The sequence below is a fragment of the Pseudoliparis swirei genome, chromosome 17, assembly GCF_029220125.1.
Source record: "Pseudoliparis swirei isolate HS2019 ecotype Mariana Trench chromosome 17, NWPU_hadal_v1, whole genome shotgun sequence".
NCBI lineage: Eukaryota > Metazoa > Chordata > Actinopteri > Perciformes > Liparidae > Pseudoliparis > Pseudoliparis swirei.
The window spans coordinates 18,664,798-18,690,715 of record NC_079404.1 but is presented as its reverse complement, the minus strand read 5'-3'; the positions used below and the strand labels follow the sequence as shown (position 1 = coordinate 18,690,715).

The following is a 25,918-nucleotide window of genomic DNA, read 5'->3' as shown; positions in this document are numbered from 1 at the left end:
TGAAGCTGTGTCTGAATAGATTGCGACGGTGCTGGACCGTTTGTGTATGCCTCGGAATGGCTCCGGCGTGCTGAAAGTTGGAACATTTGGAGCGAGAGGGGCCCGAGCAGTGGGCGGTCATGTCTGACCGGCTGCAGGAGCACCAACAACGCAAGGCGCGTTGCGGTCTCCGACGAGAAACGACTCTATTTCGGGAGCTCCTCTGGTGTCTCCACCGATGGCTGTGTTGACCTCGGCCCCGTACCTCCAGAGAGTGAGGGGAATGCAGCGGGGAATCGAGGTGGCAAGCCTCCCGGACCTATCCGCCATGGTCCTTGCGATCAGCGCGAACTTCACTACGACGACCTCCTCCTCTGGTGGCGGCGGCACCTGGAGCGTCTCAAGACTCGTACGGGAGCGGACGGGAGCAGCGGCGCCGGCGGGCGTTCAGGGAGCTGTTCGAGGCCTGTCGAACGGAGACATATCCAGAGTAAAGAGTCTCGTCAATTCGGTGAACGTAAACGCGAAAGACATGGCTGGAAGTAAGATATACTTTTTCCTGAGGAGGAAGGTCCGCTGGCAAGTTGCTGCTGCGCTTCCTCCGCTGTTGGACTTGTTTTTATGTTCTGTTTTAATTTTGTTTCGATCTGCTTTTGTCTTTTATTCTGTATTATTGTATTGTAAGGTGACCTTGGGTGACTTAAAAGGCGCCTCCAAATGAAATGTGATATTATTATTATTAATGGTTGCGAGGGCTGCGTCAGCATTGGTGGTGACGGGATCAGTGTGGATGTGTTGGCGGTGAAGTTTGGCCAAGAAATTGCGAGGTGAAATGTCTCTGGTACAGAGGCAGCTTGAAATGGGGTGGGATACGACCTGGTGAAGATGGCTGGGTTTCTCCGCCCTGATGCGTCGTGACGTCATCGCAGCTGCGACTGACGCGGCGGAGGGATACCCGGAAGTGCTCCGCTGGAGATCGAGAGTTGGCTTTGCCGGTCCGTAAACGTATTGGAAAAGTTTTGTTTTTTCCTTAGACTGATGATTTTGGGTTCGATGGTTGCGGTCTTCGGTTGGGGGACTGTGCGCTCGCAGAGAGGATTTGTAGACGCCGATGGAATGATGAGATGAGGTGGTGGGGCGTGGCGGGCGCCGGTCGGGAGCTCCGTCGGGAGCTCCGCGGGATGAATTGTGGCGCGGGATCGTGGATGGCAAGCAGCCTATGATGCTGGCGACGAAGCGTGGGAAGTGAAGGAGGAGATTACGAGGCTTCAGAACGCAGCTGCTCGTCCGTGTCGGGTTAAGGAGGACCGTTTGTTTCAGGCCAGTAGTTTAGGATTGTGCTAGTCCGATGTGCGACGTGTCTCTACCTGTGGAAGGAAGGGTTGCATGCAGGGTATTATGGTTATCATTACGTACATGTTGTGGATGAGGGAGGGGAAGGCGGAAGGAAGCATGTGCAGGGGTTAATAGTGAAGTAGTGACGTCCTTGGCGTTGCTGTCGTTGCGACGCCGGGAACCCGGAAGTGCCGTGGTGTTCCGCCGGCGGTCCGTCAGGCATTGGTATAGTCTGGTTTTCCTGTCAGGTTTGTTACGTGGAATGTTGCGCTGGGCGAGTGCGTCTTTCGGCTTTACGTACTGTCCACCCGGGGGGGAAGTAAAGCGCTCGGCGGAGCGTCGGCGTGGAGGTCGATCACGGCCCGCGTTCGAGCGGCTGGATCTCGACCGGTTGGAAGAGCGCCGTATGTCGGCGCTGAGACGAAGCCTCTTCTAGCGAAAGAGAAAAGGAAAGGGGTCGAGGGGAAGGGATGTGGGGGTGAGGGCTGTAGGGATGGGGTCGAGGGGAACGGGATGACGGTCGAGGGGTAAGAAGTAAGGGAGGTAGAGGGGTTAGACGGCAGAAGGTCGGCGGGGTGAGACGGCGGGTTGCCGGTGTCCCAGTCGCTGGTGGGAATGTCGGCGCTGAGACGAAGCCTCTTCTAGCGAAAGAGAGAAAAGGAAAAGGGGTCGAGGGGAAGGGATGTGGGGATGTAGGGATGGGGTCGAGGGGGACGGGATGACGGTAGAGGGGTTAGATGGGTGAGAGAGAGGGAGAAGGTCGGCGGGTTACCAGTGTCCTGGTAGCTGGTTGGAATGTCGCCGCTGAGACGAAGAGGGCGTGAATAGGTGTGACGTGTTTAAGTACCGTCGGCTCGAATGATTGGCTGAATGAGGGGCGTGGTCTCCCCTCCCGAACTATGTTCTGTAAAACCTCATTAATGACAAAGTGAAAACTGTTGTTTGCAAATTTTTGCAAATCTGTTAAAAATAAAGAACGAAAACATAACATGTACATAAGTATTCACAGCCTTTGCCATGACACTCAAAATTTAGCTCAGGTGCATCCTGTTTCCACTGATCATCCTTGAGATGTTTGATTGGAGTCCACTTGTGCTAAATTCAGTTGATTGGACATGATTGAGAAAGGCACACACCTGTCTATATAAGGTATCACAGTTGACAGTGCATATCAAAGCATAAACCAAGCCATGAAGTTCAAGGAATTATCTATAGACCTCCGAGACAGAATTGTATCGAGGCACAGATCTGGCGAAGGGTACAGAAAGATTTCTGCAGCATTGAAAGTCCCAATGAGCACAGTGGCCTCCATCATCCGGACATGGAAGAAGTTTGGAACCACCAGGACTCTTCCTAGAGCCGCCTAGCCAGACTGAGCGATCGGGGGAGAAGGGCCTTAGTCAGGGAGGTGACCAGGAACCCGATGGTCACTCTGACAGAGCTCCAGCGTTGTTCTATGAAGAGAGGAGAACCTTCCAGAAGGACAACCATCTCTGCAGCACTCCACAAATCAGGCCTGTTTGGTCGAGTGGCCAGACGGAAGCCACTCCTCAGTAAAAAGCACATGACAGCCCGCCTAGAGTTTGCAAAAAAAGCACCTGAAGGACTCTCAGACCATGAGAAACCAAATTCTCTGGTCTGATGAAACAAAGATTGAACTCTTTGGCCTGAATGCCAAGCGTCATGTCTGGAGGAAACCAGGCACTGCTCATCACCTGGCCAATACCATCCCTACAGTGAAGCATGGTGGTGGCAGCATCATGCTGTGGGGATGTTTTTCAGCGGGAGGAACTGGGAGACGAGTCAGGATTGAGGGAAAGATGAATGCAGCAACGTACAGAGACATCCTCGATGAAAATATGCTCCAAAGCGCTCTGGACCTCAGATTGGGGCGACGGTTCATCTTCCAACAGGACAACGACCCGAAGCACACAGCCAAGATAACAAAGGAGTGGCTTCGGGACAACTCTGTGAATGTCCTGGAGTGGCCCAGCCAGAGCCCTGACTTGAACCCGATTGATCATCTCTGGAGAGATCTGAAAATGGCTGTGCACCGACGCTCCCCATCCAACCTGATGGAACTTGAGGGGTTCTGCAAAGAAGAATGGGAGAAACTGCCCAGAAATAGGTGTGCCACGCTTGTGGAATCATACCCAAGAAGACTTGAGGCTGTAATTGCTGCCAAAGGTGCTTCAACAAAGTATTGAGCAAAGGCTGTGAATACTTATGGACATGTTATGTTTTCGTTCTTTATTTTTAATAAATGTGCAAAAATTTGCAAAAAACTGTTTTCACTTTGTCATTATGGGTTTTTGTGTGTAGAATGTTGAGGAAAATAATGAATTTAATCCATTTTGGAATAAAGCTGTAACATAACAAAATGTGGAAAAAATGAAGCGCTGTGAATACTTTCCGGATGCACTGTACATTTATAAATGTATGTGTATAGGGATACAAGTACCACTGATCGGAAACCACGATTCTCTAACAAAGTGTTGTTTCTAGTTTGAGATATTACTTTATTAAAAAAGAGAACAAGGACAAATTGCACCCACAGCATGGCTCTATCACCCAGCGTGTAGCAGAAAATCATCTCTTGTTCAAAGTCTGAAAATACCTGCAGCACAGATGAACAAGGGAGCGGGGAACATGGAGCATAAAAAAAATTATGAAAATGCTAAACAGAATCAAAACAACACGCATCAGAGAGTGCAGTTTAACAGTCTGTTAGGAAACATCCACCCTGTCAACACATCTACGGATCCATAGTTTGCTGTTTGGAGAGAAACAAACATAGAGAAGCTCATGCTCCTGCACGTCTTTGTTCTTTCTCTGCTCTGCTGGCTCAAGAGTTAATTCTGCTCAGAGTGACTGTGGGCTGCAAATGACAGCAGTGAATTAATGGTTCATTATGTCCAGTGTAAGCAAATAGTGAGCCGGGGAAGGAGGAAAATGGATTTACACACATCCAAAGCCAACCATGACATCGCTTCAGCTTCAAAAAATATCCCCATATGCACATAGTAGAAGTTAAAAGCAGCACTGGTTTGTAAAAGAACAGGATCAAAAAAGATAATAAGCCAAATGTGCTGGTCAGATCCACATTTTCTTTTCCGACAACTACTTCTTAAGAAATTTAAAACCCAAAAACTTCGACATCAGAATCATTCATTATAAATGTGATATATTGCGTGCTCACCCTTGGGCCTTTATCAAAATTAATTTTCCATTTGCTTTTCATTCAGGCCAGTCACTTGAGTCCTCGCTAAATCTGATACATATGGTGAAGCTAACTGTAAAGGGAAAATAATAAAAGAGGAAGTTAGGACTCTGTTGAGTCTACAGGGTGCTTGATGATGTAGAGGACATCATATGCATGTGATGGTTCATGTTTTGACAGTTTGGGATTATTAATGCAGAGAGAGCTGCACATCTGCAGAACGTGTAGTACATGCATATTCCATTAAAAGACATGTCGCTGGTTTTACTGATGATGTGCTTTGGGACAGTTTATGTCAAACACACAAGGACTACTTTCTCTGGTTTAGAACTTGGGGCATAACTATAACACAAAAGCTCTTTTCAGGACTGCACATGCGAATCTAAAAAGCCCTTAATCTCCTGTGTCCACGGTTCACCCCAAGGCTGTAAATTCAGCCGAGCATCACAGATTAGAGTCTCGCTTCTCTAGTTATTATTTCGGGGAGTGTTGTTCAAACTCACAAATGGTATATCATCCCTTCCTCCCACCTTTTCCCATTCTGCCTTTCCCGGCTGTCATTGTATTAGTAATTGTGATAGCGCGCGTGAATTATTCAATTAAGTCTGATTCCTGTCTAAATTGATTCATACAAAAGTAACGCCGGAGGCTTGTATATCTCCAGTGGAACACTTGGCCAACACTTTTTGAGCTTTAATGTATTTAAAAGCTCAACATCAGAGACAATTAAATAACATAAACAGATGCTTAAACTTTTCAAATTCCAGAGACATGATGCTGGTAATAGATCTTCTTCTAAGCCGGTTATACATAGAGAGACGCTTATGTCGAGAGGTCTTATGGATGTACAGAGACCCATCTGCATATGTCATCCTGATGAATGAGGCGGGAGCTGAGATCGAGTGACCTCGGTGTTTAGACAAGCGCTCTGTGAGGCCGGGCGCCGTCTTGTCACTTCCACTGAATAACGATTGCATTGAGCGTGAACACGCCCATGCAATCACGACGTCAAGGCTCCTGTGATGGCAGTGAGGAATGTGTGTTTCTGAGATGGGGGGTTAAAGCTATGCATTTATCATAGCATATCTATCGAAGAGAAAGGAACAGATGTAGAACCACAGAAAATGCTGCAGGCAAAGACTTGATTTAAAAACTGTCCCGGCAGCATGAGAAAATAAGATAGATAGATACTTTATTAATCCCCAAGGGGAAATTTGTCGTCACAGTAGCAGCACCAATAAACTAAACACAGAAGAATAAAAAAATAAAATATAAAAAACAGGGATGAAAGATATAGGAGTATACAAAGTAAAATATAAAATAAAATATATATGTATATGTATAACATATATGCATACACAATACACAATACTAATGACAAATTAGTGCATATTAAACGATCAGGGATTTCTTGTTACCTTTCCCTGCAGCGGGAGATCAATTAACCCCACGCAACCCCAATAAATTAAAAACATCCTAATAGGGACAAACTTTCAAAACTGATTCAATAACAATACAACATAATTAAAACCTCTGATCATACATGGCAGCTAGGTGTACATTAATCAATTTATAGTACAGTGTTACAACAAGAAGGACTATCATAACAACATCCTTACATTAAAACTATTTTCGCTGAGGTATTATTGTTCCTGTTCAAATGGTCGTAAGTAATGATGACACACTTACATCACTAAACTGAAAAAAGAGGAAGAAAAGCATCTGCATCTCCAAAGGAGATTAATTCTCTCTGAACCATTTCACTAAGAAACACATGGATTAAGCTTCTACTGTCTTATACAGCAAGTCAAAGTAGCAATCAATGTATTAGGAAGCTACAGTACCTGCATTATGGTCGGCCTGTGGAGAAAAGGGTCAGGCACACAGGTATCCTGCAGAGCCTGTTCGACAGGAAGCATTTAAGTATAAAACTGCTTATATCAGCATTTCTTGTTAAAGCTCCGTGGATGCACTGCAGATTGTACTTCACCCTCTTGTTACCTTTGGGGTCAATTTGACCCCATTCAATGTTTGACGTCTCTAAATAAAATGATTGACATCATTCTTTTTGCTTCATATTTCATGACTTTTCCTAATTTATTGGGGACAACTGGGAAAACATAAAATTCACATGATGATATGTTTTCAATGTCCTGTACACAACTTGTAAATTCAATATTAATTCTAATCATTTTCTGGAGGTTTTAATTGCTGGGGTCAAATTGACCCCACGGGTAAAATATGTTAGTAAATTTGAAGCTAACAGGAGGGTTAAATAATTATCCAGTAAACAGCTGAATCTAAAACATCTGCCAAGACAATTTGTTCCGGTGAATTTAACAACCTGATCAGAACACTATGACCACTGATCGACTATGTTTAAAACATTTTGACAGATTCTCATTTCACCCTTCGGCAGCTCTTCGTTAATTCAACAGGGACACCTGGTGCTGCGTAGACCGAAAGGTTGAGGAATTTCCATCGTCTGGAGTCTGGAATCCTCATCAATATTCTTGCCTTGTTAATGTTACTGTTCAGTGACAAAGCCTTTCATATAACAGCCAATGCATCTCAAGCCCAACTCCACCAAGTTATCAAACACACAGTTTGGCGGCAACATGATTAACTTCCTTCACATTTGTAAAAGATAGTGTTTGGAAACTCACCATTGAATTAAGAATGAGTCCACACACTGGATTGTTAACAATGTAAATAACCACTGCCACATCCTGATTATGATATATGGAGAGCAAAGAGCTGCACTCAACCTGACTGCCAAAGCTGAGATACAATAAAAGGGGTCATAACCAAAACAGGGAAATGACTCAGACTGTTTCCCTTGATCTCAAAAGTTCTCAAATTCATTACATCACTTCAGATCCTGATATCTATCGTGCAAATATTAAATAGAGAAGCGACAAGGAGGTCCCAGGGTTACGCCGCTCCGCTGGATGTTCCCAACAGTTCAGGATTAAGCAGGATGTGACGATAGGAACTTAAGAACAATGAGGCAGATTTGACTACAAACTAAAACTGCCCCTTCATGTCTCTGGGGAAAAAGAGATTTAATGAGATTAATTTAAAGAGCTTTAGTGAGACTAATCTGGATTCAAAACCAGTGGTTAAATAAACATGAATAGGGCGGCTGTAGCTCAGTGGGGTAAGAGGGCCGTCCTGCAACCCCAAGGTTGTAGGTTCGATCCCCGCTCTCCCCATTAGTTGCAAGTCGAAGTGTCCTTGAGCAAGGCACTGAACCCCCAGTTGCTTCCCGGGCGCATCACTGCAGCCCACTGCTCCTTAATAACTAAGGATGGGTTAAATGCAGAGAACTAATTTCCCCTTGGGGATTAATAAAAGTGTATATTATTATTATTAAAGGGAAAGGAACAAAGCGGTGGCCCATCCCGAGAGAGAACTTCATGAATTTAGCCAAGGTCATCGTCAACATGAATGAATGAGTGAACAAGAGCATTTGAGCTTGGAGAGCAGCAGCAATTTATTCATCCAGCTCAAAGCCTTCCGTAATCACAACCACAGCATTTCAGTATTGGCTAGATCCCAGTGCCGCGATGGAAGTTTACATTATTTAAAGCCACTCTGTGCAGAATTATTATCTAATTATAGAACCTGTTAAATTGTTAAAATAGCATACATTTTTGTGTTGAGCTAAATAAAACATTCCTGGTGAAAACGTGCTTGTTCTTCTTAGTGGCCGAAAGTGAGATGGTTTTCCCAGTAAGTGCAGACAGGGAGTTAGCAGCTGAAGCTGTTATAATTAATATATTTTCTTGTGCGAGATTCATGTTTTTTATTCATGGTCCCTGACCACTAAATGTGATAAAACCAAACTGTAGAAGTGTGCAGCAGGGTTCATACAAATTTTGACCAATAGATTTCCATGACTTTTCCATCCATCCATCCATCCATTCTCATCCGCTTATTCCGGGGTCGGGTCGCGGGGGCAGCAGACCCAGCAGGTTGACCCAGACTTCCCTCTCGCCCGCAACACTTTCCAGCTCATTCTGGGGGATCCCGAGGCGTTCCCAGGCCATGACGTTAAAACAAATTTCCATGACCAAAAGTTTTGTGAAATCTCGGTGTGAAAATTAAAAAGTGAGAACATTTAGTATTTGAACAGACAATGACAATTCCAAAGCATACAGTAGCCTATAACCTTAAATGAGACAAATGAATGAGATAGAATAGATTGATTAAATTAATAAATATTTATATAAATATTTATTTTTTTAATCAAACTTTTGTCCCTTAGGCTACGTGCAAATCCATCTGTTGGAATTGTAAATAGTGGTTCAGGCTTTGGTCAAACAGAATGCAGGGCTCTCAAGTGTCACGCATTGAGCGTGAGACTCACGCATTTCGGTCTTAACTCCCGCACTCCCGCCACACATCGTATTTCTCACGCTGAAAAAAACTCGGCTATTTAATGTTTTAATGCAGGGGTGCTCAATACGTCGATCGGTCAACAAGGCTCGATGCCTGCGCGCGCAACGCTCAGCCGTGATGCGCGCACAGGTGAGCACACTCTCACTAGCCCCCCCCCCTCCCCCCTGGATGCTGATGGGTGCTGATGGAAATGTCACTCTTGCCCAGTGGTCCCCAAACTACGGCCCGCGGGCCGGATTCGGCCCGCCTCCACATTTGGACCGGCCCCCTGAACAATACCAGAGACGTTCGATTTATTATTTTTTCACCCTGCCCGCTGCCGTTGAGATTGCAGTGAGACGCGGAAAAAATGTGAAGTGGTGCTCTTCGCAATAGAACATCTTTGATGGGACGTGTCGCGTCTCGGCCAATCAGCGTTCAGATGTCCACAGCGTTTGGGAAGTTAGGTTAGCTTGAATGTTAGTCCGCTACATCTGCTGCTGTCACGCTGCACGGTGGAGCGATACTAACAAAGTACCCGTACGTTAAAAACGATGTGATTTAGCATATTTTTAGTATCGATACTTCATTAAAAGAGCGATCAGAGCACACGCGCTGTTCCGTTAAATGCTGTCTGCACGCGCAGCGCTCACAGCACCTAGCTGATGCCAGTCACTCAGCTCCAGCCGTGTAGCTTCCAGCTGTATAGCTTCCAGTCCTCTAGCTTCTAGCTCTGTAGGTTCTAGCTGTATAGCTTCCAGTCCTGTAGCTTCTAGCTCTGTAGCTTCCAGCTGTATAGCTTCCAGTCCTGTAGCTTCTAGCTGTAGCTGCTAGTTGTAGCTTCTAGCTGTAGGTTCTAGCTCTGTAGCTTCCAGTCCTGTAGCTTCTAGCTCTGTAGCTTCTAGCTCTGTAGGTTCTAGCTCTGTAGCTTCTAGCTCTGTAGCTTCTAGCTCTGTAGCTTCTAGCTGTGTAGCTTCTAGCTCTGTAGCTTCTAGCTCTGTAGGTTCTAGCTCTGTAGCTTCTAGCTCTGTAGCTTCCAGTCTTGTAGCGTCTAGCTGTAGCTTCCAGTCCTCTAGCTTCTAGCTCTGTAGGTTCTAGCTCTGTAGCTTCTAGCTCTGTAGCTTCCAGTCCTGTAGCTTCTAGCTCTGTAGCTTCTAGCTCTGTAGCTTCTAGTTCTGTAGCTTCCAGTCCTGTAGCTTCTAGCTCTGTAGGTTCTAGCTCTGTAGCTTCTAGCTCTGTAGCTTCTAGCTCTGTAGCTTCTAGCTGTGTAGCTTCTAGCTCTGTAGGTTCTAGCTCTGTAGCTTCTAGCTCTGTAGGTTCTAGCTCTGTAGCTTCTAGCTCTGTAGCTTCCAGTCTTGTAGCATCTAGCTCTGTAGCTTCTAGTCCTGTAGCTTCTAGCTCTGTAGCTTCTAGTCCTGTAGCTTCTAGCTGTGGAGCTTCCAGTCCTGTAGCTTCTAGCTCTGTAGCTTCTAGCATATTTCCATGACTTTTCCAAAACTTTTGAGGTTTAATTTCTTTCAAAGACTTTTTCCAGGCCTGGAAATAACCACTGGTGCAGTGATGTCTGCCAAACTCTGGATGACACTGTTTGTTAGCTACTCTCCTGCTTTGATCCAGACTTTTAACGATATTCATGGTACCTGGAGGACAAATCTGTGATGTGGACATGTGTGGCTACAGGGTGGGCTGCCATTCAATTTGGGAGGATGTTAGGTAAAAAGATGATTTGTAATCACGTTGGGGGGATCGCCATCACACGGTCAAAATGTCACATTGTCGGTTCTTTGTTTACGACCAAATACCATTACAATTAATGACTTTTCCGTTAGCCGTAGCTGTACTCTGTGTTTAGTGATAAATAGCTGTGCTACTCCATCCGCCTCAGTACAAACAGGTTTGTTTGAAGCAGCAAAATTCCCAAACTGAAACTGAAATGGTGTCTCGCCATGTGCCAGCTTTGCTCCTGCTGGAGAATAAGTCCTTGTTTGCCACTTCGATTTGAAGAGATTTAAACGGAGCTCTTTGCCAGGAATCCAGACTTTATAAATCAAGCTGATTTAACCATTGTATTTTTTATATTTACACCATATATTTAGCTGAATAAATATTGATAAATAATAAACTCCCATAACTCCACTGTGTTCCTGTATATGCAGTAAATATGCCCAACCTGGGATATGATTACATTTCAAAGAAACACAGAGGGTACGAAGCCAATAAACAGTTTCCTTTTTTTCTACCACGTACCCTGCCAGAAACCTTTGTATGGAGACATGCAGGCAATTCCATCCATCCTCTCTTTCTCCTGGCCTGCTTTTCATCCCAAAGACACCACTAAAGTTAATTTATTCTGGCAGTCTGGTCCTCCACCAAATCTCCCCTATTTCTGTAAGACCCTATAATTATGTTTAGCTTGTCCTACGCCGATTTAAAATTGTATTTAACGCGACAAAAATAATTTTACAATTTGTCTTTTTCAAAGCTGTTCGATAAGGCTCGTGCCTGCTCATTTGCGCAGCTGATAAGGATGAACACAATACACAATACTTCAGTGATTCATGTCATTGCCCTTCTCCCACAAGGCTGTCATGCCATGCCAAGTTACACACATTCCTTTGATGAGATTGAGTTTATTATCACTTTGTTAAGTGGAAGGAATCCCAGTGTAAGTGTTAAGGGTTAATATAAGTCCTTACACAAAACATGTAGGAGTAAAAATACCAGCAAGGGGAAGCTGGCATTCCCTAATCATGACATGGAGTTTTGCCTCTAGAGACTAAATCTATTGTTTTCAATTACTTTTGTTTGCTGTGGCACAGAACTCTCATTTATTTTTTGGGAATTAAAAGTCAAGTTGAAGTTGCTATACATGTCTGTCCAAAAGTAGTCACAATGACCTTTGATCACCACATTTTAATCAGTACAACCGTGAGTCAAAGTGGACATTTGTGCCAAATCTGAAGAGATTCCCTCCTGATGTTCCTGAGATATCATGATCACATATTGCCTTTGGCCACTGAAGCATCTTCCTTGGGGATTTTGTAATTTGACATTGTTTTATAGATACTTATAACTATTACTCACTGATTATTCATTATTCATGTATTTGTTTTAATGTGTATGTTATCAGTGCAACAAAACTGTAATAAATATTGCTTCGCACAGTCTGCTAATAGGTCTGCAAATAAAAAGAGTGAAGAGATAATTGTAAAGGGTAAAGCCTAAAAGGCAACGTTTTCCATTTGGTTGATGGACAAAGAAAGTTTCACTGACTCTACTTTCTAATCAGGCGGGTGTCAGCTTGTTACCATTATGGAACACCTCAAATCCCCAAAGGAACATTGTACAGCTGCGTCCCTGTTGTCTAATTTCGGTCTCAGCCTTCAACCTGTCGAACAGGAGAACCCCACTGTGCAGTAAAACATCGAGTGGAGTGGAGTAAAATCATTTTCATTCACCTTTGTTGCTGTAGACTTATGTAAATGTCAGCTGAGGATTTGATTTGCTGGCCTGGAGGTTGCAAGTCTTGTTGGTTTGGATTAACTTTCCCCTACAGAGTTTAGTTAGAGGGCTCGCTCTACTCACCCAGGCCTGGTACAAGTTGTCCAGCTCCCCATCTCTTTCTGAAATGTCAATCAAACTGAGGAAGGAGATCGACTCAAAGACAGGTGCTGGTTTGAACTACCTTAAAGAACGGGGTAAATTGTCACTCTAACACTTACTTCAGGGCAAAAAAGCTAGGAACATGTCAATCTAACTTTAACATTTGGTGGGAACTTGGGCCGGGGAAAATACTGAGACTGGCATACAGCTACAATAGGCAACTTTCAAGCATCATTCAGAAAGCCGGGAGAACAAACAAAGTTTTGTAAAGACAGAGGAGTCATGTGAATTGGCATAATGAAAACCAGCTATGTCAATGGATGAACTTGTTCCATAACTATAACAAACAAAATATCAATATGTGTTCCCCAAAGCAGCATCTGCTCGCATTCTCAATAGGACTGCTCAGGTAAAATAAGGCACAAGCATTGTTCTAAAGGGCTTTCTACAGGTGGCAGTCTCAGAGTCTTAAAGTGAAGCCAATTCTGAAATCCCTTAAACTTGCATTTTTTCTCATAATCAGGCAGCACCTCCTCTGGTTGCAAAAGAAAACCCTAATTATATAAAAGTATAAGAGTATGAGGAAATGACCCTATGACCACATTTTAAACATGAGTTTATGGTTTCAATCACTAGTTTCAAGTCTTCTTCAATTGATCATGAAGTTAATTTAGTAAATGATGGTCCCATTTAGAGTAAATAAACCATAAAGCAGGGTATGTTTTAGGTTGTGGCTACCTTGTGATTGACAGGCTGCTACCACGGCATTGTCAAGTCTGTCAGCAGTCCGGGTTTTCATCTTACAACTTAAACCCTTTGACAATTTGTTTTCAAATCAGTCAACTGTAACATGTGCCTATACAAATGTCTTATGAAGGGTTGTACTTCCACCCTCTCATGGTACTTCTGGTTGCAAACATATTTTAAATTTAATAGGCGAGAATACTCTTTAAAATCACAGCCACTGTCATAAAATCAAATCAACAATTTAACAGATCAACTATTGTCGGATGTCTAAAGATTGCCTTAACTCAGTAGCATAGAAAAAGCTAAACAGGTCACACACTAAAATTAACACAGGTGTAGGAGTTTAAACCCCAGCACACGCTGCATATAAATCATATAGAAATGATGCTGTTTTGCACAGCAGCTCTGCCCAAATCCTATCAAAATCCGAGCTGGCAGCGACCAAGCAGAGGTATTAGCTCGAACAGGTTGGCGCACAGGCCAATCAACAACTCCAAAACCCCTTGAAAAAGCCCTTGCTCACTTTAAAAAAAATGCATCCCATGAGCTTCTCATTGTCCTCCACAGTGTCCTTTATCGACACCCACCGCTTTGATCCTCTCAGCGGACATAATCGCCAGCCAATTCAGTCTCTCCTGTGTCATACGCTGCTCCACAAGTAGTTTGATTCTGATTTCGGGCAAAAGAAATCCCTCACACTGTTTTAAATGTGTGGCAGGTGTTGCCTAAAAGATGATGTCAAAACAACAGCAGTGGAGGCACATTGCTGGAAATAGATATCACAGAGTTGTGAGACTGAAGGAATTTCAGTTCTTGAGCATGACCTTGTCCCAGAGTTAAATACATATGTATAACTAAAATGGCTATACAGTCTATATTTCTGTCACTGAACCTCGTCCTCATGGCTTGGCTGCCTCTTTTTTCGCCACTGAAAAACTAAAACTGTGAAATGAAGAAGGCATGAAGTAACAAAGATAAATAATTTACGTGAGGAAGTTATTTTCCTTCATCGAACCTCGAACATAATTTCAAGATGGAACATTCCAAAGGCAAAAAGAATGTGATTTAGTCAGGATGCGTGTTCAAGATGAGTGCTTGACACACAATTTGACTCACTTGCGATGTGCTTGATGAGCTGCATTACCAAAGTGAGCGGGTGTCAGCCAGAAATAAACAGAAGAAAACCAAAAAATATGCCAAACATTACACATCATAGTCCTAAAAAGAATTTACTGACGGATATATTCTTGCAAATTAACTTTGACACGGACCTAATCACACAGCAGCATCTAATCTAACTTTATGTTGCCGTGATGAGACTTCAAACACGTTCAATTTAGTTTTAAATTAGGAGGCGCTTGTTGTTGTGACATTAGTAAAATATGATTCATCATCAATCATATCACACTTATAATGAAAAAGGATACTCGGTATTCCCACAAATGTATGAGGATGGGGGTAGAAGAAAGTATCTTTACATTTGAGAATCGCAATATTGTGTTTTGTGATTTTCTATCGATTCTCAGAGATACTGTATTCATTTTTAACACTTTTTTTTAACACGAAACAATTCCATTGAAAGACAATAAATTATAATTGTACATTATTACTCAGCCCTATGCCAGATATTATTAAAGACAGCCTACTTAGCATATTAAGTGACATGTAATCTGATGGTCAACTCATTGGAGAGGGATCCCTACTCAGTTAATCTTCCCAAGGTTTCTGACACTTTGTTTTACCATTGAATAGAATTTAAGAGGTTTTAACGGGATTTTTTTCAACGATTGAATTAAGGGTTTACAGATAGTAAATATCGTATGCTGAACGTATTGTAAAGTGCTTTGAAACAAATTGTGATTTGTGATATTGGGCAACATTATTCAAATGAACTAAACTTGAACCAGCATCAAAGAGTAAAGCAGCATTTTTAATATTGCACCAACAACAGATGTGTGTTTGTCTCCACCAACATCTGTCACATGACTTTATCATCATGAATTATAAATGATCTTGAAAACATAAATATTAAACAAGTGTGACAGCGATCTATCTGGTCATCTTATAGCATAGCTTTTAACACCGTCATGCCAATATTTAGTGGATAAAACATGTCAGAGTATGTGGTATTCTTTTATTTCCTTGAATTAAAAACAACACAATAAATTGTCCCGCTGACAGACAACTCCATCACTTTGCAATCATAACAAATAACTGCAAATTGCATCGTCTCTAGTGCTGCCATAATGTTGAGAAAAAGCTTCCTAGTGCGTGTCGTACATTTGATGAGTAAGTGTTTCAGTTCATCGTGAGCATTTATCCCATCGAACATGAACAGCTGCGCTTCAGAGAACGTATTATTTAGTTGAAATAAAAAATTAGGAATGCTGCATTGTTCGGAGGATGTAGAAGGCATCTTTCGGACAATTCAGCAATGTGGAGAACAAGAATCAATAACATTTTAAGAACACTCTTTCTCACTGTTAAAATATCAATGCAGTATTTGAAAAAAGGAAAAGATGCATTGTGAAATGACATCACTGGATTTTCAACCTCGATTTTTTTTTTCAATTCTTTAAAAAGGGATTTGAACGTTGTTTTGTTTTACCAGTTATGTTTACTGATGTGACGAGGGAATATTCTTTCCTTTTTTGTTCTACTATTTCTAGTTCATCCCTTCATCCATAGAAGCAGTTCACTCATATTTACAAGTGTCTAGTCACCGCTCTCTAAAGATGTAAGGATCTCTCCCAGTAGAGCATGATAAAACTAAAGCCAATACAAAAAACAACAACAAAACAGAGCTCACATTACCTCAATATGTGTCAGCTTTGCACAAGCACCATTGTGTCCAGAGCTACTGTGGATAGTTTTTGAAAGATCGGTGAGATAGAAAACGTGTACTGTTATGTATGTTAGAGTTCAATTTACAAAGCAATCTTTAATGTTATCAATACAATGTGAAACTACATTAACTCAGAATAATAAACAAGCCACAGATGATGGCAAAATTAATCGAAACAAAGAAATATACGGCTAAATATTGAGAGTTAGAGGCTCGTCCAGGCCAAGTCAAACATCCATCATCATCATGATCTCTCCCTTTCCGTGTGTTACACCCGTCATTCCTGCAGCTGGTGCAGATTCACTCTCTGTTGGTAGTTTTTAACTCCCAGTATACAGTACATATTTCACCAGCACTGTATCGGTCTCTGTTCTCTGTGTCTCTTGTTAGTACAGCTCTCTTTTACCTGGAAACAACCCCTCTGCACCTCCACCGAAAATAATGGAATGGCAAGTTGTTATTAATTCATTTGCTAAGCGCAGACAGAGAGCATGAAAGAGAAGTCATCCATATGATAGGAGTCTGAATTCCCTCGAGTGAGGTTTACTTTTTCAAGAGAAGAAGAAAAGAGACTAAAAAATAAAAGGGGTGGGGGGTGTAGTGAAACATGACAGACACCGAAAAAGAATGACTTAAATTGTGGACAGAAGAAAGAAAGCGCTAAAAGAGGCAAAATAAAAAAATCTCAGAAGAAAGATGGCTGGTGCAGTGGAGTGTACCGGCTTGTGAGACATTTGCAAATGTTATGGAAATACTGGTATGAAGGGCAGCATGCGGGCTGTTTCTTAGTGCACCATTTACAGTTAAGGCTGACAGATTCAAATGTGCAACCCACCGTAGAGTTTATATACCGAACAGACCGACATGAACTTATGCAGGTGACAGCGATGCCCTTCGTAAATCCCCCTTCCTCTCCTGCCCGATTCCTGACCGTTGAACTATATCTCACTTGCATTCTCTTGATTTGTGTGCGGATTGCTGTGTGCTGAACATACACAATATCCTAAGATAAACATGGAGCAGCAGTTGTTAACAGCCCTGAAGTGAGCACCGTATTGCCACCAATAAGGGGCAGTTCCAGCTAAGCTTGTGTCAACTAGTAAAGGTCAGAGAGTGATGAGTGTCAGTTTAACACACATTATGTTAGCTATAAAAGCCTCAATTGCATCCGCGGGGCGCCAATATTGCAAATAATATAACCATGAGACAACACCAAATTCATGTCAATTCAAGTTAATAAGTTATTTGCATGACGCACCAATATAATGATGATTAAACTCCTGCTTATGTATTCAATTTTAATTAATGTCCATATTAAATAGATTTCTGCTTAAAAACGTCCAGCTGCTCATCAGGCCACAGTGTCTTCCCAGCAATGTGCCTCTAAAGCTAAGCAGGTGCTACGAACATGGGATAACAACAGTCGCCGCCCAGAAAGTGGAGGCAAAGACAAAAAAAGTCTGAGCACTCCACCCAGAAGGCTTTGCTGTAATCACACCCTCAGGCGGCTCCTCTGCTTGGAGAAACAAGGACGGAGTGCAAAGCTGCATAAACACAGCTCTTGGTGAACAATGTAATCGTGCAGATGCTAATTGACAGCTTTGTTTTCTCTTGCTGAAATCACGAGGGAAGCTCTGACACCGATCAGATATGAGGCAGATACTGACTCAAATCGCTTGATTGGATATCGGTGACGAAGGGGCCCATTTATTTGATTCAGTTCAATGTTTATAGACTAAATACATTTTACACTGGCATTTTAATTACTCCATCACTAGAAACCACCTTTTATTATGAGCACACATTTTGCACATAAAAAACACATCAACTGAGAAATGTTTTGGCCAACTGCGGGGAATTTGTGTTTTTATTTTAATCATTGAACTGAGATGGAAAACTTTCTGCCTGTGTTCTGTCTAAAGATAGATGCACTGCTTGGCTCTGTTGTGGTCGGCATGGCTGTGAAAGTGGATTAAAAAAGGCTTTAACATCAAGACGAGCCCTAATGAAACCCAATGGGGGAGTTAGCTTGTCTGTTTGGCCAGCTGACTCCTGTAAAATCCCCATCACTGTCTCCTGTTGCCTGCTCTATAAGTAGCCTAGTGGTGCCAGTCAAGGCAAGCTGCGACCTGAGGGTTATATTACTGCTTGATGCTTTTTTCAGGATCATACAGAAGCTGAGACTCGATATTTCACTTAATAAAACATGTTTATTGCATATTCTTGTGTTTTTGTTGTTGTATTTCTATTCAATCTGCCATTTTAAAATCAATCACACAGCCGTGTCCGCGTCAATCTTTACCTAAGACATATGTCACACTCCCATTTAAAACTAAAATGAGTTTTTGATGATGAAATGTAGGGGAAAAAACTGATTTTAGGTTCCCGTAAACTAGAGCAGAATATTGCCCCACATGAGGTTAACCTTAGACTTCTTCAACAGAGTATACAGAGTACAGCATTGGTACATATTGACAAGCTTAGGACCGATAAACCAAAAGCTTCTGTGCCAACAAGCCACTGTGTGCGTCACATGTAAAAACACAAGTACGGCAGAGGGTAAAAGCAAAGACATTTTCCTCCCACTACCGCCATCTACACCAATGTCACAAAGTTATATCCTCCACCCACAGCCAATATGGGAAAGTCATGATGGTGATCAATACATTAGTAGCACTCTGCACAACAAAAGCATCTATCAAGAGCGGTAAGCCTAAAGAATATCGGTCAACCACTCTCACCCTCTGCTTGATGTGTGTGTCTCTTTTTCTGAATGTCCTCCGCTGTGTCTCTCCCCCCCAGCAGGCAATGGAAAGTCATAATCATCTAAACACATTCCTGCTCCACCTTTAACAGACTAGTAACAGACCGTGCATTCACCATGACACAGATCTAGACTGCACTGTTCCCTAACAATGCCTTTGTTGATACATGAATGTAAAAACACGCTGGTAGGGTTGATATATGCAACATATTAAAATGTTAATACTATCGGGGTTTGCAGCCATGACGGAACAATTTGTGATTCATATTCGGCTACTGTATTGTCAAACTTCAGCCTCTGTTATAAAGAATATAGCAGCCGTGGAGTAAAACAAAAATGTCTTCACCACGGTACAGATGCCATTCCCTCTGCTTTTGCTCATTATCCAGCACAATGTCAAAGTACCCCCAGGTCACCATGGGGGAACATTCCTTTACATTGCCATCTATGGGCATCATAAATAAACAGTCACCCCAAATCATGAAAGCCTTCCGCTTGCCATGTAGGGACACAATTAATTTCCTGCTCTGTCCACAGCAATGCAGTAACAAATACTTCATATCTGATCTCTATAATAACGAATGCTATTCGAACAATAACCTTTGTTGGTGGCAATACTTTTCTTCTTTTTCATTTACTTTCACTTTAGAGGATTTCGGATGTGAACACAAATATTGCGTCCATTTCTTTAATTAACTTCACAGATTTGCTTGAGAAGCTACATCGCCTTTTTGGAGGAGAAGCATCCGAGGAGCGCAGAGGGGTTGGGCAGGGATGCTGAACCGAGGGAGGGGAGGGGGGGAGGGCAGCACTTGTTTGCCAAACTTGCATTTAAAGAAAAGCACATCTCATGCGAGCTTCCAATAGTATCATGAATATAGCATGCGCGTTGTGTACAAGTAGCCTCATCGATAACCCCAAACCATGTCTCTGCAACTTCAAAGTGCGGCGTCGTGCGGCGAAAAGCGTGGTACAAAATAAAGCAGCCTGGAATCGGCTCTGGGAGTAAAACCAGATACTTTACTGTGACACGATTTGAACACAACTTTTGTTCTTTTTGTCTCATGTTCACCTACCTCATAACACTCAATAGCGCGCGGGTCAAAAGCAGCAGATGCAGATGTGGAAATGGCAATCCAGTGAAACGTGTCACGGGTCCACGTTTGGCACAGCAGCAGCGGGCTACGGCAGTCCAAACTAGTCACATCGGAAGCGCTAACGGTTCACGGCTAACGAGGCTCGCCTTCGACCGTCACCGAGCCGTAGATTGGACCGTGACGCGAGGAGCACCGCGGGATCTCCAAGGGCGCGCGGAGGATCACTGCGTCAGGATTGGCCGGAGCGGTCGTGACGCACCGGCAGGTGGCACACCCGGCGAATAAAGAAGTCCAGTTTCATTCATAGAGAATAGCTCTGTGCTGCAGGAGCCCGACATGCACACTGGCAGATGAAGGCGACCAACTTCATGTAGCAGATCAAAATGGTCATGGTCCTCTTCATTTCATCTCGGTCTCCCTACCAGCGTCTGTGCTATATCCGTTTTGACAATGGGACATTGTCATCACCCACAGCTTCAAGCTGTTTCATTTGGCACACAATACGGCGATGTCATTTGCCGCAAACAATGTCCTGTTTTCTAATTGCACTCTCTTTCCAACAAAATGATTCCGCTGCCATTTAAAAACACAAAACAGTGCTTCTATTTATTTTTTGGCACGCAAATTGTATGTTTTCCACACAATCTCGCTGCCAGAAGAGGTACAAATAATGCGTTTTCAAATTGTGTTTTTGCTTTTCTCGCCGAAGGGGCTAAGGAGAGATGGGGAAGAGGAGGGGGGGAAGAGGAAGCGAAAAGCGGTGGAGTTGTAGACTCAGTCTGGAGACACGTTACACATGAAGCAAACTATATAAAAGTGTTGAATCAGAGCTGAACAAATATCCTCATTTCACCTACTTCACTCAATGTGCGCTGACAAAAACAAGACACTGAACGTGTTTTGACACTGAGCATTCGGGGCCAAAGCAAATGTTTTAATTTTGTTTCATAATAACACAAATATTGGGAGAGTGATAATCTTTGGAAGAATCTGTAAGCCAATTCCGGCTGGCTGCAGGGACTCGTGGAATGAAGCCTCGCAGCTTCCGACTCAGACTCACTGCAGAGTCCCTCGGACCACATTTCCTGTGACACGGGCAATATTTCTATGAAAATGCAGAAGGGCTCGAGACATGAATAGAATATCGTGGCGACTTCTTCTACACAATGCTCTCATCATCCTGATGCCATGTAATTCATATTTGTCAGTGTGTGTGTGTGTGTGTGTGTGTGTACTTTCCCATCTGCGGCTTGTTTGCATCCTGTAAGTGGGGAACCAGTTCTTTCCATCTGGACACCGGTTTATATGAATGTGTGTGTGAGGAGGCGTGTGTGTGTGCGTGTGTGTGTCTGTGTCTGTGTGTGGCTAGCATAATATTGTGACTGCTGTAAGTAGATGGCTTGGACGCTTGATCTGATTGGTTAATTTTGGAGTACATGTTGGGTGTGATACGCCTATAGCCTCCTGGATACATGGTAATCTGAGTGTATAAAAAATAATCTATGCAATCATGCAAAGATGTAAAGTAGAGAAGAATATGACAAATGAATCAAGATAGAATGAGGGCAAATATTGACATAAAAGCCAATTTATTTCATTTCAATATGGACTACGCCCAGGCTGATATAGAGCAAACATTAAATATGGAGGCTGCAAATGACAGCGTCTTCTAGACATGATTAGTGCACCATACAAATCGTACCTGAAGTGTTAATAGCATACAAATAGAGAAATATGTAATAGTATATGGTGGAACACATCTCCAAGTGAGATAGATAGTTAGTCTGGTGTCAGGAATTATTTTTTCCCATAATAAATAATAAGATGGTAAAGAGAAGCTAGTCAGGGGTTCTCCACACCTGCTACGTGGGCCTCGATAAACACACTCTGAGCTGAGCCTCAACATTCACCTTCCTGCAATTTCACACTGTCTGATTCCTCCGGACCTGCATGGATACGCTGATAACCAGGTGACAGTAGCCCACTGGTCTATAGAGACAGCTTTTACTTCATAATGGCCTCCTCCAGCCCACTCCTACTATCCAGGGCATCAGCAAAACACCCAATTACAAGGAAATAATGTGGAAATATTCATGTAACTTGCTCTTTGCTTTACATCTTTGCTTTTCCTGCAAAAAAACAAAAACACGGTTCCATAAACAATCAGCACAAGAGGTAGATTATAAGGAGAAGAAAAAAATGTTTCTCCAAAAAATATTTAATTTCAGGAAATAAAGTTCAGTGAAATGGAGGAAAAGTCTGCCCACAAAGGGCACCGCAGTACAACAAGAGGACAGAGGAGGGAGTTTGTGGTAGTGACTGCCCACTCAGCACACACAACTATACAACATATATATGATCTATACTGCGAAGACTAGTTGATGCTTTTCTTTCTGATACATGAAAGAAAATGAAGGGAACTGTTGGTCTAAAAAAACAAGACGTTTGAAGGCAACACCTCGGGGCTGTGGGAATTTATAACAAGGACTTATCACTAAATTCATATATTTTATTGATAGAGGAAATAATCAATTAAGACAAATATATCACCGATAATGCAAGCAATGGTTTGTAACATAAAATGTGAAAATGTATAATACTGATTCAAAAGATCAATTCTCCGTAAAAACTAATTAACAACAAACTTATTGCGAGCAGACTGTTAAGACTGGAAAAAGCTTAACGGGCTGAAATCATAAAGTGTTTTGTAATATCATATAATAATGTTGAGACAGTGCTCCCAGCATAGTAGCAAATCAATTTTCTATGATGTCATTAATAAGTCCTGATAGCAAATGTTTACAGCTTCTTGTGCATGACAGATACCACGATGATCATTAAAGTATATAGCGATCGCATTCAAAATCGATGTGAATAATAACAGAAAGATTTTGGAAACATACACTTCTCTTGTGTGCCTGTGTAACAGCATTTAATGGGAAAGAGACCCGAGAAAGTAAGTTTGACCAGACAAAAATCTAAAGCCCTAAAACCTCCTGTATAGTTCTATTTGAGTTGAGTTGTCATGGCCTGAGGCACGTGCACAGATAGACCCCTAGTGGTGCTCAAGCACCAGCCCTTTTGCCCTGGATGAGAAAAGTGCCCTTTCTGATGGAGCCACTTTTTTTTAATTCATCAGGATTTAAGAATAAAAGTTACTCTCTCTGTCATCAATTCCCTCCAAATGTGTTTGGATATCCGACGGGGCATTTATTTGAGTTCTTGTGAGAATTTCTCCCCGACATGCTCCGCGGCGCTGAGGATCCCCCCCCTCCTCCATTTAGTGCTCGCGCAGTGCTCCTCGCGCCACGGTCCGTGGTCCGTGTACGTTTTGTTAGTTTGTTTTTTCGTTTCATTCCAAATACGGAATACGGAAATCACGTGGTTTTTTCGTTTTCCGTTTGAAAACCAAAAACGGAAAAACGGAATACCACCTCCGTATTTCGTTTCTGCTGTCTGAAACCAAAAACGACAGAACGGAAGTGCTTAAAATTAAGTCAAAATAAAAGCCAGTGATACATATTCGGATTAACCTTAGAAGAATATTAATTAATCAATATAAAGAATAAATAATTAAACGTGGATATTTTAACGATGCAAACACATAGCAGGGTAACGTTAGAAGAATATTAATTAGTCAATATAAAGAATAAAGAATTAAACCTGGATATGTTAGCGACAGTGGTGACGACGGGAAGTTTAATATTCATGTAGCCTACACAGCAAGAATCACCTTCTCACTTAATCGTTGCATTGTTTGATGCAACACAGTTCCTAATGTAGATTAATCAAAGTAATGTTTCTGTGCAGAGACTATATTTCCACCGCAGAGTAAACGGTTCACCTTTATACCGCTAGATGGCAGTATACCTGTTATTGATACATATTTATTTCCTCTGATATTTATGTTCATGGTTAATTTCCAGCATAGTTGTATACATCATGTATTTACTTGTTTTATTTGGGTCATTTTGGAACTAAACATCTTCTACATGGAAGAGTGAGGATATGATGACCACGAGGCAATACATATTGACAATTGAAAAATAAAGAGACAGTTGATTTTTTCTTATTAAGCAGCCTTCAGTTAGCACCCAGTCACAGCACCACCTGTGCTTCACCTGTAACCTTCATTACTACATCATCATTACATCAACGGTTAATGGGACACGTTTTTTGTTTTGTTTTTCGTTTTATGTTTATATGCATGTGTGTGTATGTATAGTGTGTGTGTTTATATGTATATATGTGTGTGTATATGTATGTATATGTATACGTATGTATGTGTGTATATATATATGATTCTTTGAAATAAGTTTTTCGAGAAATCATAGGTTAGGCACTTATAAGCTCGTTAGCTTCAGCCTCGACCCTTTCGGTCAGCCACTTTCTTCTTTTGTTGAATTATGATTGTTGTATATTTTGCTGATCGAAATAAACTAAATCATCATAAACATGTAACCTGTTTTGTTGTGACTCTGCTGTCAGTGTCTTTACTCCTCTGACTACATCACATCATCATCATGTAGTCCTCTGGTCTCCAGAAGGATGGAGCTCTGTGTTGTGTGAACATGTTTTGAGGAGTTGACTGCATGAGTTATTGTATCAGACTGAAACATGGAGAGCACAGCTCCTCACATCTCTAAGATGTCTCACATAGTTTATAGTAGTGATTGTTAGGCATTGTTGCCTGTGTTTAGCCGTATGGCTATATCTCTACATCAGGGCTCTCAAGTTTTGAAGACAGGCAAGCGTGAGATTTCCATCAGCACCCGATACAGCTGACCGTTATGCCAGGCCGGCATCGAGCCGAAAAGAGTTGTTGACGGAGAGGTGGGGGTGCTAGTGACTATTTTTTTGCTCCATCCCACGCGCAGACCGGCGTCGGAGCTCTGAAGCGGAACAATCGATCGGCGTATTGAGCACCCCTGCATTCAAGCATTAAATAGCCGAGAGGTTTTTTCAGCGTGAGGAATTCGATGTGTGGCGGGAGTGTGTGAGATAAGACCGAAATGCGTGAGTCTCACGCTCAATGCGTGAGACTTGAGAGCCCTGTCTACATGTACATTTAGATAAGCCATATTCAGCTCAGAGCCTTGTTTAGCTTATAGAGCAACAGGTCATGACCTTGTTTAGCTAAGAGTAACAGGTTTATCTCAGAGCAACAGGTCGTGGCCTTGTTTAGCTAATAGCAACAGGTTTAGCTCAGAGCAGCAAGTCATGACCTTGTTTAGCTAATAGCAACAGGTTTAGCTCAGAGTAGGCCTAACAGGTCGTGGCCTTGTTTAGCTCAGAGCAGCAGCTCACATGTACTTATATCTGATCCAATGACATCTGCACACTTCTAGATTCGTAAAGAAAGACAATCTTTGGTATTTTCTAATTCTTTATGTCAAGCACAAGTTAACTACTCCCCTAAAAGAGGAAGCCTTCAGAATTAGTGGTAGCATTGCATTAGGATTACATTCCTGTATTTGAATTGTATTGCTGGATCTCAATTCCTCTGATTCTTCCATCTGCAGTTAATTTGCTCGCATGATTTACATCATCAAAGTGTTGCCTTCCAAGAGCTGTTCCAAATGAAAAGTGAATGTCAGATGTATGAACCGTCCTGACTGAGCTTCACTGAAGCTTCATACCTGCTACAGGCTCAGGTCAAAATGGTGTTTAGTATGATGTGATTTATAGGTTGGCTCAGATTGTTTATCATTGATGTTTGTTTCTGCTGTTTGATTGTAGTGCTGAGACATCAGCTGTGTTCTTAGTGAAGCAATAGGTGTCAGATTGGCATCCAAACTGAGGGTGTCAGGGTCCTTAAGCTGCCCTTCATAAACGAGGTTCCCAACCACATCGGACCTCCTACAGTGGGAAGTTCACACTGGGTCCAAATTGATGTCCGGCTGTCGGGAGACGTATTGCGAACGGAACAAAGTGGCTGTTAGTTT

The 25,918-nt window shown here is 42.4% G+C and overlaps 1 protein-coding gene across 1 annotated transcript in view; it reads right to left on the bottom strand.

Moving 5' to 3' along the window:
• The window catches only part of chrm3a (cholinergic receptor, muscarinic 3a), an 85,773-nt gene extending 65,626 nt beyond the window's left edge, over positions 1-20,147 (bottom strand). The window contains exon 1 of the mRNA XM_056434974.1: positions 19,953-20,147. The gene's annotated coding sequence lies outside the window, so the exon portion shown is untranslated. The remainder of the gene's footprint in view (positions 1-19,952) is intronic.
• Between the last annotated feature and the right edge of the window lie 5,771 nt (positions 20,148-25,918).